Genomic DNA, 14,238 nt, shown 5'->3' with positions numbered 1-14,238 from the left:
CACTTTGTTTAGATTTCTTGTTCTCTTTTGAAAAACTTGGTAGTTAAAATCCTAGTTTTGCATTCCTCCACTTCATGAGGGAAGTTCAGAGATTAATAAAAGGAGTATGAAACAGCACACACAAAGATTGTACATAATGTAAATATCTGTTCATATTTTGCTTGTGTGTAACTGTGTGTGTATGTGTGTGTGTGTAGATTTGGGAAGGTGTGTAACCTTGCAATGTCAGGATCAAGAGGATCATATGAATTGCCTAATTGAACCTAAATATTAATATGTTAAGCATAAATATATTTGATATATATAATGCATGCTGCTGGTTATATAATAAGCTTTTGCATTTCCATGGCATTCTTTACGGCTTCCCTCATGGCTCAGTGGTAAAGACTCTGCCTGCTAATGCAGAAGACACAAGTTCGATCCCACGGTCAGGGAGATCCCCTAGAGAAGGAAATGGCAACCCACTTCAGTATTCTAGCCTGGAAAATTCTATGGACAGAGGAGCCTGGTGGGGTCAGAAAGAGTCAGACACAACTGAACGACTAAGCGCACATGCGAAGCATTCTTTAAGGGACCATGGCAGCACCACACCTCCTTTTATCCTAATATAATTCTGTGAACTTACAAGAGGTTGTTACCATTATTCTCATGGAGAAAGTGGGCAGCTAACTTCCAAAGATATCCAGCCTCTGGCTTACTCTTACTAGGCATGCTGAAGTGAGATTAGAAATTAAAACCCAGATTCCATACTACTCAGCCATAAAAAAGAATGAAAGAATGCCAACATGGATGGACCTAGGGATTATCATTACTAAAGTAAAGTAAATCAGACAGAGAAAGACAAATATCATATGATGATCATTTATATGTGAAATCTAAAATATGAAACAAAACTATTTATGAAGCAGAAGCAGACTCACAGATGTAGAGAACAGACTTGCAGCTGCCAAGGGAGAGGGAGGGAAGGGCAGGCATAGAGTGGGAGTGTGGGGTTAGCAGATGCAAGCTTTCATATGTAGAATGACAAACAACGAGGTCCAGCTGTATAGCACAGGGAACTATATTCAATATTCTATAATAAACCATAAGGGGAAAGAATATGAAAAAAGTGAAAGTGAAAGTTGCTCAGTTGTGTCCAACTCTTTGCAACCCCATGGACTATACAGTCCGTGGAATTCTCCAGGCTAGAATACTGGAGTAGGTAGCCATTCCCTTCTCCAGGGGATCTTCCCAACCCAGAGATCGAACCCAGGTCTCCTGCATTGCGGGTGGATTCTTTACCAGCTGAAATACCAAGGAAGCCCAATATGAAGAAGGACATATATATAAAACTGAATTACTTTGTTAAAATTGAACACAACATTGTAAAGAAACTATAACAAAAATAAATTTAAAAAAAATACCAGATTCCACATCCTTGTTCAAGGTACTTCACTCTGAGGCACAGTCTCTAAAGCCACAGCTATGGTTAGATTGTCTTGTTTGACATCTTCAACAGTGCCACTTGAAGAAAATATTTAATAGGCTGATTCTTGTCAATGTATGGCAAAAACCACTACAATATTGTAAAGTAATTAGCCTCCAATTAAAATAAATTAATTAATTTAAAAAATAACAGGAGTTAGATATCTCTTTTTATCAATAAATTGTAACAAATAAAAGTATTTTGTGCTTCACCTGGGAACACTGGATTCCTCTTCTTTTCCTAACAGCTTCACTGACATATAATTCAACTACCATAGTTCATTTAATGTGCACCTGTCAAGGTTTTGTTTTAAATATCCACAGAGTTGTAGAACTATCAGAACAACTTAATTATAGAACAGATTCACTCCCCTTGAAAGAAATCTTGCAGCCATTAGCCATCACTCCCTACTCCTCCCACCCTCCACTCCCAGCCCCTGACAACCACTAACCTACTTCTTATTTACATGGAGATTTACCTAATCTGGACATTTCAAACAAAGAAACATACAATATGTGATCCTGTGCAGCTTAGCATAGTATAGCACATATCAGTACTCCATTCCTTTTCATTGTTGAATAATAGTCCATTCCATGCACATGCTACATAAAGTATTTATACCTTCACCGGTTGATGGACATTTGGTTCTTTCCATCTTTTGCCTATTGTGAATGATGCTGTTATAAGCATTTATGTACAAGGGTTTTTTTTTAACTGGAAGAAAATTCTTTTATAATGTTATGTTGGATTCTGCCATACAACCACACGAATCAGTCATATTTATACATATATCACCTCCCTCTTGAGCCTCTGTACCCTCATGTTCAAGTTTTTGTGTGGACATATGTTTTCATTCCTGTTGGGTCTATACCTTGAAGTGAACTGCTGTGTCATATGTTAACTTTATGTGTAACTTTTTGAAGAACTGCCAGAATATCTCCAAAATGGCTGCATCATTTTTCACACCACAAATAATTCCTTTCTTTAACATGAGCTGGCCCAACCACTCTGAGGGCTCCTGTCTTCACTATAATTAGTAAACTCCAACGTTTCTGGTTTCACACACTACTGAGTCTGGTCAGTTGAAAGGTGCCAGATTGTCTTTGCCTCACCAGGATTTCAGCAAAGTGATCAGGTATTAGAATGGGAAGCAAGGAAATGAAGGATGTGTTTATCAATTCTACCTCTAGAGTGTGAATTACATTTTGGCAAGGACAATTAAAATTTGAGACTACAACAAATACACACACACACACACACACACACACACACACACACACACACACTTCAATTAGCCCTACAAAAATAAAAACAAACTAGACCAACCAACCAGTCAAACAGAAACTCCCCATATGGAAGCATGTGTTCCTTCATGTCCTGAAGGATTAGGAGATATCTGAAAGGTTTTTATGGTTTTGTAGTTTTCAGTAGCAAGAGACATTTTTGGCTATAAAGACATCCAGGTAAAAGCCCTCACACCTGCTTCCTGCACAGAGACACACAACTATGAAAAAAAGTCTCCAAAGATGCATGAATAAAACTTTTATAATTTCAAGGATTCTTAAGTTTCCAGACGGGGATCAATACAGACCTTGGTTTTTAAGGCAAGCTGGGACATATTCTGGAATTTAAAACACATGCTTAGCCCCTGACAAATCAAGTAAGAGTCTGGAGATGAAGGAGACTGGTTCTTTTGTGCACAAACCTGGCAATGCTCTGACTGGCTCTTTCTGTGTGGCCACAAAGGTGTGTGCCCAAGAAGATACAGACGTTCCCTGGCTGGCACTGCTGGGGATATAGGGCTGAAGCAGGCCATTTTTTTCCTCCTTCAGCTTGATTCTCTTTTTTTAAAAAATATTTATTTATTATTTTTATTTGGCTTCATCGAGTCTTAGTCAGAGCATGTGGGATATAGTTCCTTGGCCAGGGATCGAACCTGGGCCCCTGCACTGGGAGTACAGAGTCCTAGCCACTGGACCACCAGGGAAGTCCCTAGCTTGATTCTTATAAGATCCATCAGTTGATGCTTTTGACTTGCTCCTGACTTTGAACCTCGTGGCTCGATTTCAGCAAAGCCAGTACAAAGCTGGAAGAGAAACTCATGTGGGTTATTTCTCTCATTCCATTGCTGTTCCCCACCTCTCACATGACACTCACAACCTGATAGGCAAGCAAACCAACATTCTGGCTGGGGAACCATCGCCAGCAGGGAGAACTGGAAAGTTCTGAGTGAAAATGGAAGAGAAGAGGAAGAAGGGATGAGTGAAAAGAAAGAGCGAGAAAAGGGAGTGTGAAATAGGGAAAGAGTACACCCTGGGACAAAGGTCAGAAAGGAGGGAAGGAGAGCAGAGAGCTAAAAACCAAGGAGGCATCCTTGGGCCAAAGGTATTAGCAAGCACTCTTCTCCTGGGACTATCCTGGTTCCCACTGAGGTCTTCATTGCCCTTGGTTAGTACAGTTATTCATTGGTAATGCCCAACTTGGCTTCCCCGGTAGCTCAGTCATAAGGAATCTGCCTGCCAATGGAGTTTGATCCCTGAGTTGAGAAGATTCCCCTGGAGGAGAAAATGGCAACCCACTCCAACATTCTTGCCTGGAGAATCCCATGGACAAAGGAACCTGGTGGGCCACAGTCCATGGGATCGCAAAGAGTTGGACATGACTAAGCATGCACACACAATGCCCAACTTGAGTTTGCCAATGACTTCAAACCACCACAGGAGTTACCAGTGATTTATAGCTTTGCAAACTGAAATTCAAACTCAAAGTGCTTTTGATAAACTGCAATATAACATTACAAAGCACAGAGAAGAAATCCCCTCTAGGTTATAGAATAACACACAAAGAAAGAAAACAACAACAACAAAATGTTTAACAGGAGAGGAATCAACAAAGCTAGACAGCTAACTAATGGCAAGCACTGATCATCAAAGTAAGGTGAATATGGAGATACACTGAAGTGTTAGTTATTCATCCTGAGAAAATGTGGCCAAACTATTTCAAAGGTGCTCTGTCTAGTTCCGAGTGTCACCATTAAAGAGGGGTGTGGCGAACTTGGAAAGAGTTCAGAGGAAAGCCACAAAGAAGATCAAAAGGGTGAAGAAAAAGGACCTGAGAGCAAAGAGTCAGGGAGCTGGAAAAATTCTGGAGAAGAGAAGGTTAAGGAGATAACTGACTTCTGGTCCTCAGCTACAGGAGGAACTTTTCACAGGCGGTGGCCACCTGCCCTCCATCTCCACTATGGATGGACGGACAAGAGGCTTAAACAGGCAGCGTGGGAGAATCTCAGTTAAGTATAAGGAATTCCATGACATGAGAAATGGCAAATAATGAAATGGGCTCCTGATTATGGATGGGAATAACGAATATCCTCGGGCGTCTTAGAAAAGAGGTAAGACCCTCCTGTGTGTGGGATGGCTTACTACCTGGAGTTGAGGGTGGGATGATGAGGGTCGCTATTCTCACATTCTAGAATACAATTGGGTATTCATCGCTTGTCTGACCAAATTTCTCACATTTCTCAGCCTTGAAGCAAAATACTTTGCCTGGTATACCCCTTTGAGATACAACCATTTCATCTGTGAAAACGAGGACTGGAAAAAAAAATCTTTGAAGGGTGGGAATTTGTTGAAGGAAACAAGTGAGCCAAACAAGACTTACAAGGGTGGGGGTGGGGTAAGGCACCTCGGAGTGCATGCTGGGATTAGGGCTAATTAAGATGTTGACTGAATCTATGCTAGTCATGTCCCACCAGACTCTGCTGGATTAGTATGTAAATTGGCAAACTCTGTTCTGAAATTGCCCTACCAGCTGAGGTCTAATTACTGACTAGACATAACAAATAATAATGGGATTTGTATTTTAGGATGTTTAATTATGGAAATACACGTCTGGAAAAAAAATACCAGTTGTATTGCACAGACAGAGAACTCATAATGTTTTCCCCAAAGTTTATGAAATTTTACACCTTTAATAAGAGCACCACGAATGAGCATGGGTGGGGAACTCCTTACAGAGACCTAGCATTTGTGAAGGGAAACCATCACAATGATTAATTCGCCGCTTGAGTCATTTCCCCAAAGCTTCTCAAAGACTAATTGTTTCATTGCTGATACACAGCATCTTGTGAGCTTTTAGTTCTATCACCAAAAGAACTGGAACTCATCCATGAAGAATAACCAAGATGCTATGGATTTCACTCAACTACCCTGCAGCATGCATTCAGATGGAATTAAAAGCAACAGGCCAACAATGAAATGAAATGAAACCCCTAACATCGTTTTTCTTTCCAGAAATTATTCTACAATATTGAAATCATTAAATTTATAAATCAGAAAATGGTGAGTCCAATTCTGAGGCAAGAGAGTGTATTTCATGGCTTTATAGAAAAACAGCTTAGGTCTAGAATTCACTGGATGGGTATCTGGGGATAGAAACTTCTTTGCAACTATTTATTACATCAGTCTGTGGCCCATCCTTTCCAAAAAGTAACTCACAGAGGAACAGTTATAAACTGAATTTTACACAGAGTTGTAAGAGCTCTGTGTGCCCACTGTATTGCTCTTTCTCCCATAATTTTAAAGGCATATGGGTGATCATTAAATCTTTATTAGGCTTTACCTCATAAAATAAATTATTCATGTTCTTCTAATACATTCTGATATCTTTACAGCCCTTCTGCCTACATTTAGCTAAACAAACCTCATTTGCATAACATTTTTATTTTAATTTAGGACAGTTTTGTTATGAAAATATAAGGCTTAAATGCCCATTATGTCCCAATTATGTGTCTATTTCCCACACTTTTCTTGGGTCCATACAGTGCATGACTAATGAGGAAAAGTTCACATAATTAACAAAGACAATGATTTCCTTTCACTTATAAGAAGTTTTAGAATGTTCGTTCTTGCTGTTCTGTGGCAAGAGGATGGGTATTATCAAATAAAATTCAATAAAGAAGCTCATGTTTACAGTAGCTTCAAGCCTCTACATATATATATATATATATATTTAAATTTTTATTGAAATATAGCTGCTTTACAATGTGTACTAGTTTCTGCTATACAGCCAAGTGAATCAGCTATATGTACACATGTAGTCCCTCTCTTTTTGGATTTTGTTCCCATTTAGGTCACCAAAGATCATTAAGTAATGTTCCCTGTGCTATATAGTAGGTTCTCTTTAGTTACCTATTTTATATTGAATACATGTATATATATGTATTCATATACATATTCTCCCTTCTCTCTTGGTGTCCATACGTTTGTTCTCTACATCTGTCTCTATTTCTGCTTCACAAATAGGTTCATCTGTACCATTTTTCTAGAGTCCACAAATAAAAATATTATATGATATTTGTTTTTCTCTTACTTCATTCCGTATTACAGTCTCTAGGTCCATCTATGTCTCTGCAAATGGCACAATTTTGTTCCTTTTTAAGCCTCTATATATTTGAAGTTACATGAGTATACGGAAATTACATTTGTGGATCACCTTTAACTTGAATTCGTGAAAATAAAGCGTTAACTTATCTTTGAGGTGCAGAATGACAGGGAACAGTGAAGTCGCTCAGTCGTGTCCTACTCCTTCTCCAGGGAATCTTCCCAAGCCAAGGATCTAACCCAGGTCTCCCACATTGCAGGCAGACTCTTTACCACCTGAGCCACCAGGGAATCTCTGTGACCTGAGGATCTCAGAATTAGTATAACCTGAGGATCTCTGAACTCTTAATGGAAATTCATTGAACACAATAATTTTTCAATGAGAATTCAGGCTTTGCAGATCTTATTGGCATACTGATAACCATATTTATTTAGGTTGCAACTGTGGATTTTTAGCTTCTTTTTTCATTAGTCTCAAAAATATAAGACACACCAGGAGATGTTTGATTCCCTAAAGGTGGATGAAAAAAATCTGAACCAACTTTCCCTTTTGATATGATACTGAGTTCTCACCATTAAGCAGTGCTATTAACTTTGCATGATGACATCTTCCTGTAGGCAATATTTCACTGAAACATTATTTTCGGTGTTATAGCCCAAAGCCCAAAGGCACCTGTCAGCAATTATGTATTATTTACTATTAAAACTAATCGTGACCTACTCTAAGCATTGAATGCAGGGTCAGGTACTCTGGGATGATCATTCTAACTCGGTCCCCTTCTTGTCAGGAGTGCTGGGAGAAGTCAATGTGGGGTTAGAACATTTGGAAGGTTCACAGAGAGTGTTTTGCCAACACGTATGAAAGCAGAGTATAAGCCTGAACAGATGTCACATTGAATGTAAATCTCTCAGTGACTGGCTAGCAAACTATTGGGTAAATCTCCTGTTCTTTAGAATTCTCACTTTGAAGCCAATTATACAATTGCAGTCCATTACCCTTTCAACAAATGGGCTTCAAAATCCTCTTTCATTAAAGCAAGCTACAGATTATTTTGAAAAATAAGAATATCGATCCCCAAATGTGCCTAATATTCATTGGAAGGAGTGATGCTGAAGCTGAAGCTCCAGTACTTCGGCCACTTGATGCAAAGAACTGACTCATTGGAAAAGACCCTGATGCTGGGAAAGATCAAGGGCAAGAGGAGAAGGGGGCAACAAAGGATGAGATGGTTGGATGGCATCACTGACTCGGTGGACATGAATTTGAGCAAACTCTGGAAGATAGTGAAAGACAGGGAAGCCTGGCATGCTGCAGTCCATGGGGTTGCAAAGACTCGGACATGACTTAGCAACTAAACAACAAGAATACTGAACCCGTAGGCTTTAAATACACACTAGCAGGGAGAGAAATGACTGTGTGGTTCAAATGTTACTCCACTGATCATCACTTCGTGACCTCAGGCAAGTTCCTTAATTTAACTGCCCTCTGCCTCAGTTTCCCCATGCACAAGACAGATGATTTTATAACACTGTGCATGCGTGCTAAGTTGTTTCAGTCGTGTCTGATTCTGTGGGACCCTATGGACTGTAGCCCGCCAGGCTCCTCTGTCCACGGGATTTCCCAGGCAAGACTACTGGAGTGGGGTGCCATTCCTTCCTCCAGGGGATAGACCCAGGGATCGAACCCATGTATCTTATGTTCCCTGCACTGGCAGGCAGACTGTAGTAAGAATTAAATGGAAGGATGGACAGAAAGCGCACAGCACATAGAGCCATCAACTCACTTCTGCTTAGAACACCCCTACATTCGACCATATTGACCTTCTCACCGCCTTGTTCTTTCCCATTTCCTTTTAGAAAAAGATTATATCCTCATGTCAGATATATCTAGAGGACTTTGGAAACACTTTGTCTGTGATATGTATTGGTTTTTTTATGAGTGCAATATGGTTTTCTCCACATGGATGTCAATTCATAGAGAGCAAGGAAACAAGATCTTTCTCTAATTTTGCCCTTATGCCCAGTTTAGTGCTCCAGACCAATGTTTTATTTGATCACATATCATATCCTCCTGATGGCCAGCCATCTGCAGGAAACTGCCCCCCAAAATTGAGAGTTCTCCTCCATAGCAGTCACTGCTATTACTATGGCCCTGCCATGGAAATCTGCAGAGACTTCTCATACTAAACAGCCTAGAAAATCATCATTAGTTGTTAAGTGAGGCCATGGAGTGTTATAATTAAAACCATGGGCCCTGAAGCCAGACTGCTTAAGTTCCTTCTTTCCTCTTGCGAATTGCTCACACTTGGGCAGATCATATAATCTCTCTAGGAGTCAGTTTCTTCATCTGAAAAACGGGATGATAATGATACCAAAGAGGGTTGCTATGGAGAGTAAATGTAAGATGCTTGGGATGAGATAAAGCATTCAGGAAACATGAGTTCTTGTTACGACTACCACTGCTATCTTCCTAACGGGGCTTTGAGCTACATGAGCAAAGAGGTATTTCCAGCCATCACTGTACTCCCAGTGCCCAGCCCAGTGTACATACATCTGCTCAGCAACACCCATCCTCTGTGGCTTCCCATCACCCACCCAAGTCATCCAAGTTACAGACTCTTTCCTCTCAGCTATCCTGTCAACACTCTTTTTCTCTCTCAAATTCTTCCCCCTCCCCTCTGCTACAGACTCTACCACAATTCATGCTCTCAACTTCTCTCTTCCTGCATTCTAGGTGGCATCTTAGTTGTGGCTCCATTTCCACAGGACTCTCTCCATAAGCTTCCTAACAGGGACACCGGATTATCTCACCTCTCCACATGAAAGTCGTCTGTGGCTCCCCCTGACCTACAAGATCACAGAATAGGGACTTCCCTGGCAGTTCATTGGCTGACACTCCATCCTCCCAAAGCAGGGGGCCTGGATTTAATCCTTGGGCAGGGAACTAGATCCCACATGCTGCAACTAAGAGTTCACATGCCCCAACTAAAGATCCCACATGCTGCCACTAAGACTCGGCACAGCCAAATAAATAAATAAAATAAATGTTAAAGAAAGAACACAAGTAAATGTCATGTAGCTATAAAGAAATATTCAAAAGGATGGGGAAATCAGAAGAGTGACTCTCTAGTGCTGTCTGTCTTCTGATTCCCCAAACCCAGGACTCTATTATGTTACATGGCCAAAAGGCTCTGCATATGTGATTGAAGCTGTTGGGATGGGAAATATCCTCGGATGAGCCAGGTGGGTCCAATGTAATCACAAAGGTCTTTTTTAAAGGGAAACCAGGAGGCAAGGGAGTCGAAGTCAGAGAAGGAGATGTGATGATAAACATACAGGTCAGAGGGGTGTAGGCCACAAGCCAAGGAATGCCAGTGACCTCAAGAAGTGAGGAAAAGCAAGACTCAGCTTGTCCCTTAGAAGAATCATTTAAGAAGGAATGAAGCCCTGTTGGAGCCTTGGCTTTAGATCACGGCAGGCTTCAGATCTCCAGGACTGTAAGAATATTAATTTGTGTTGTTTTAAGACCCTAGATTTGTGATCATTTGTTCCAGCAGTGATAGAAAACCAATACACAAAGCAGTGGGACAGATAGTGCTGACTAAATAAATGTATTGAGGTCAATCAATGACTATACTATGAATGCACCAGACTAATGCACCATGGTGGCTCATGCTCCCCTGGTGGCTCAGAGGTTAAAGCATCTGCTTGGAATGCTGGAGACCTGAGTTCGATCCCTGGGTCGGGAAGATCCCCTGGAGAAGGAAAGGGCAACCCACTCCAGTATTCTTGCCTGGAGAATCCCATGGAGGGAGGAGCCCGGTAGGCTACAGTCCATGGGGTCACAAAGAGTCGGACAAGACTGAGCGACTTTTTTTTTTTAATGCACCATTATATGTAGAAGTTTCGTTTATTCATAACACACCACTGTTTCCTGTCTTTCAACTTATTGCTTCCAAAGGGGGCAAGGAATGCATTCCCTAGGTTTTTATAACTCTGTCCTTTCCTTAGCTTCTCTTCAGGAGGCTGAAAGTGAGGCCCAGTGGGGATCAAAACCTACATGTTCACAAACAGAGAAGACACACTTACCAGCTTGCTTACAAACTGGGACCCCTATTAGATAAATGGTGAAAACCAAGGTAGGCATGGCCAAAACCCAAACCAAATTGACTTCTCATTTCCCCTATCTAAGCAAATCTAATATGCTGCCTTCTACAGTTTCATATGTTGTTTCTACTTTGATGTTTCAAAAGCAGTTTTTACAGATAAGTACATATAGCATGTGTTGAATCTGTACTTACATAGGTCGGTTGTCAGCTCATAAAGGAGGTCAGGAAACAGGGTGTAACTGTCAAGGGAGATTCTCTGGAAGCATTAAGATAAGCTATAGGGAATGATCAGTTGATCCAGGATTTGGGGAGAAAGACATGGGTGTTAAGAATGCAATATGGGGACTTCCCTGGTAGTGGCTACGACTCCTTGCTCCCAATGCTGGGGGCCCGAGTTCGATCCCTGGTCAGGAAACTAGATTCTGTATGCCACAACTAAGAGCTCACATGTCACAACTAAAGATCCTGCATGCTTCAACCAAGACCCAGCACAGCCAAATAAATAAATAAATATATTTTTATAACACAGAAAAAGAAAGCGACATAGATGTGGCTAAAAAGTGCCTTGTGGAGCAGGAAACAGATCTGGGTTTGCTATGTTAGTAGTCACACAAGATGATTTCACTCTTAAATTCTTAGGTCTCAGCATTTTCATATTTAAAATGGGTATACTAATACCTATTTTGCAGCACTGTTGAGAAGACTAAATGATACCATGCTTGTGAAGTCTCCAGGGCAGTGTCTGCTACAGGATAGATTCAAGAAAGGTTCCTTTCTTTCCCATGATGCCCTTTTCCTATTGATTTATTGTAAACTATGTACATTATTGTGAGACATCATTGAACAAAAACATTTAACAAAAGCCATGTAAGAGGGAAAAAAGCGAGTAAGTCAAGATGAAAAATGAAAATGAACAGCCATTTATAAACTGTAAAGAGTAAGCTGGTAAAAATATTCTGGTCCATATTTTCCCAACCTACACCGTGGCCAGATTAATTCACGAGAAATTTGACTTCTGAATTCTTCAAATACCCAGCGATGAGAAGGACACACAGTGGTTCTTGCTCAGTGTGAAAGAACCATTGGTTAATTCAACTCCCAGATTCTAAGTAGCCAGTCATATATTTTAAGGTATCAATAATTCAGGAGAATTTTCTATGGTTGCTGAAACCACATTTGCAACTGAACCATGTGAACAAGCAAACAATTGTTAGAACAGTGAAAGTTGGTCTCTTCCCCGTTAGCCATGGTCACCTCTGCAGGGAGCCCCAGCAAAACACAGTTTTTATCTCTCACAGCAAATGTGGGTCACACTAGTGACACAAGACACTCAATAAATATAGGCCAGATGAATGAAAAATGCATAAGGTGGTAGTGAAAAATGACCAGCAAAAGTGTTTTAAAAGATCAAACTGGAAAGAAAATCAATTCTAATATACTTGATGCTCTCGGGCTCAAATATCATGAAGCTAAATAGTCTTTGAAACTGCAATGAGCATGCAGCAGAGAATAGTAAATAACATTGATCAAATCTAAAACCCTCCCAGGCATCCTCACAGCCCACAGATAAATTGATTAACTGTTATCTCACACCCAGGACCCCCAAATTAACTGCCTTCATTCCGTAAATAATTCCTAGGCAAAGACAAAACTATTTGGTTGAATTAGCATTTTCAGTTGAAAAGGAATGAAAACTGAAATTGAAAGGGAATTGACTTTCATGGTTTTGTTTTGTTTTGTTTTGTTTTGCAAAGTATATTTCAATCAAATAATTAGCTCCTTTTAAAGAAAGAGCCTGTATTTTTCAGGCATTCATATTAATATGCATGTGAAGAAACTTTATTTAAATAATTATAGACTTAAAAAAACCTGATTGCTGTTAATGGAATAAATGTCACACATTTTCAATTTTGGAATATTCTAATAACCAGGTCATCTTATGACTACAAAATTAAGGGGATAAAACTCTAGGGGCCCAATCTCAATTGAGGTTAAAGTTGCAGGACTGGGTAGTTAGCTGCTGTTGAATCATTTTACTTGAGTATCATTTTCATGTTGTACAGATTCAGCTGGAAGGATGCTAGGATTTGGTATATGTGAAGTTTAGAAACTAAACATCAGTTTTGCAGAATTTTGCCTAGTTTGTAAATTTGTAGTTTTGTTTTAATGAGAAGGGGAAAAACTGCCATGAGGCAGCACCCAAACTTTCTCAGGCAAAAAAACCAGAACAAAGATGTCTATTCCCTCCTGAATGGTGGGGGAGGGGCAGCAGGGTTTGGAGGAATTTGTTTCTCAGCTTTGGGCGGGGGTGGGGGTGGGGGTCGGGGGGGGGAACAGGTTTCTGGACTTGTCTGTCACAGAAAGTGACAGTGGTCTGTCATTTATATCTTCTTCAAGCCTATACCAACTTGAAGGACTGTAGTAGTTTGCTTGAGGGGAAAATTGCCTCTAGTTGAAGTAATCTACTTCTAAACTACTCAGCCTCAAGTGTACCAAGATGTACTAAAAGGATATATAGATATATTTATCAATTCTAAAAATAACAGAATGGAATGAGGGAGTAAGAAATAATGATCGCCAAATAAGGCTGCATAAGCCAGCCGATCCCTTGAAAATGCTGACGAAGCCTTGGTACCTATTCTTTCCGATTCTGAGGCAGTTTCCTCACTTTCCGATTAGAACACTGGCTGAGGAACAATTGGAAATGGAAATTCTTCACAACGGACTCAAAATCCCATTTTCCTCCTTTTAGTGGGACCACTCTCCCTTTATCTCATACTGCCTAGAGCTTACTGTGTCTGGTTGGTCAGCAGTGGTGTGGGTCTGCACGGTCCTCACTACAGAAAAACAGGTGAAAGAGGCATCCTCATAGGAGACTGACAATTTTGGAATTTTCCAGGAAGGCCTAGTTTTCTCCCACCACCATGCAGTTGTATCCTCAAACGAATCAAATTTTTATATCAATGCTTTAAAATATGATTACCCTACAAATAGGTACATTCAGATACGGAGTCCGGGGTCTGTGTGTGTTTTGTTTAAATCAGTTGCTCAAAACTGATGCTAATCAAATTTGGGAAAACTGGCATTATGCTCTGGCTACCAGCCCTTTGTGCAAGAAACAGCGTCTTTCTCACACACTAGCCAGACACAATGCAGCGAGATATCCCCCAGCATCGCTAACCAATTTCCCTTTCTTCCAACACAGCCACTTTAATAAAGCAGTTAGCATCCTAGGAGCAGTAGGAGAAAAAAAAAAAAGAGAGAGAGAGCGCCTTACCAGTTT

General features: G+C 40.4%; 1 protein-coding gene and 1 non-coding gene across 2 annotated transcripts in view; both read right to left on the bottom strand.

Annotated features, from left to right (window-relative positions):
- Positions 1-14,238, bottom strand: part of MID1 (midline 1) — a 415,869-nt gene that overhangs the window by 249,552 nt on the left and 152,079 nt on the right. The window lies entirely within an intron of this gene.
- TRNAG-CCC lies at positions 3,381-3,452 on the bottom strand. The gene has a single exon. It is a non-coding gene; the product is annotated as a tRNA-Gly (tRNA).

Source organism: Capra hircus, assembly GCF_001704415.2.
Source record: "Capra hircus breed San Clemente chromosome X unlocalized genomic scaffold, ASM170441v1, whole genome shotgun sequence".
Classification (NCBI taxonomy): Eukaryota; Metazoa; Chordata; class Mammalia; order Artiodactyla; family Bovidae; genus Capra; species Capra hircus.
This window is presented reverse-complemented; position numbering and strand designations above follow the sequence as displayed.